Here is a 1,373-nt window from a genome sequence, read left to right on the forward strand (position 1 = left end):
GCCAATTACTGAGCTGACCATGCTGCTGGGCAATTGAATCTGCCACTTTCCCCAAGCCAGCATCTGTTCTCATGCCAAAGTCCAGAACCTCAGCTTTCCTTTGGGAACTTCTTACCTGTTTCCAGTCCAAACAGTTCCAGAGGGCTGATGCTATGTTCCACCCACCTTGAAGATGGGCATATGATCCACATCTAGCCAATCCCATGTTCCATCCTATGGTTGCTCTGATGGGTTCAAGGACGATGCTATGACCCAAAACCAGGCCAATGACGTTTATTTTATTTTATTTTTTGGCCATGCTGTGCAAGCGGGATTTTAGTTCCCCGACCAAGGATCGAAACTGTGCCCCCTACATTGGGAGTGCAGAGTCTTAACCACTGGACCACCAGGGAAGTCCCATCCCCTCATTTTCAAAACTGCTATGGATTTAAAGCACACAAGATGATTGTGATATGAGTGGCCTTTTCAGTATGACTTCTTTGACTTAGAATGTTTTCAATGTTTATCCATGTTGTAACATGTATTATCAGTGCTTCATTCATTTTTTTTATTGTGGTTAAAAATACATAACATGGGGATGGGGGGCAAGTGGAGGGAACGGCCCAGATGCACATCGTTCACGGACCCTCTGGACTGGAGGGACTCGTGAGAGCCGGAGCCCAGAAATCCGGGGATGGATAAGACACAGCGTCCCCTCCAATCCCCGTAAGCACCCCTTGCTCCATCCTGCGCCCAAATACCTCAGCTAGGCGCTCTCCCCACTCTTTACACTCCAAACTCAGCCGGGACAGACCTCTGCAGCCGCCGCTCCCCACCCTACATGAGAAGCTCAGAGGTCCTGTCCCCCTTTCCTCTGAGGGACTATTTTTGGTGACCACAAAAGGATTAGATCGCTCAGGACAAAGCTGGTAGAGGACAGCGGGATGGCTGCGCCGGGCGCGCCGCTCTTCCTCCTGACCTTCAACTTTGACGAGACTATCGTGGACGAAAACAGCGACGACTCCGTCGTGCGCGCGCCGCGGCGGGCCAGCGGCTGCCTGAGAGCCTGCGTGCCACCTAGCGCGAGGGCTTCTACAGGAGTACATGCAGCACGTCTTCCAGTACCTGGGCGAGTAGGGCGTGCGGCCGCGGGACCTGCGCGCCATCTACGAGGCCATCCACCTGTCGCCCGGCATGGGCGAGCTGCTGCAGTTTGTGGCCAAGCAGTGCGCCTGCTTTGAGGTTATTCTCATCTCAGACGCCAACACCTTTGGCGTGGAGAGTGCGCTGCGCGCCGCCGGCCACCACGGCCTGTTCCGCCGTATCTTCAGCAACCCGTCGGGGCCCGACGCTCGGGGGCTGCTGGCGCTGCGGCCCTTCCACGCGCACAGCTG

At 55.4% G+C, this 1,373-nt stretch overlaps 1 pseudogene; it reads left to right on the top strand.

The window, feature by feature from the left end:
- The first annotated feature begins 778 nt into the window (after window positions 1–778).
- LOC114906432 overlaps window positions 779–1,373 on the top strand; it is a 1,930-nt pseudogene continuing 1,335 nt past the window's right edge.

The sequence above is a fragment of the Monodon monoceros genome, unplaced genomic scaffold (assembly GCF_005190385.1).
Source record: "Monodon monoceros isolate NGI ecotype Baffin Bay Population unplaced genomic scaffold, NGI_Narwhal_1 Super_Scaffold_22, whole genome shotgun sequence".
NCBI lineage: Eukaryota > Metazoa > Chordata > Mammalia > Artiodactyla > Monodontidae > Monodon > Monodon monoceros.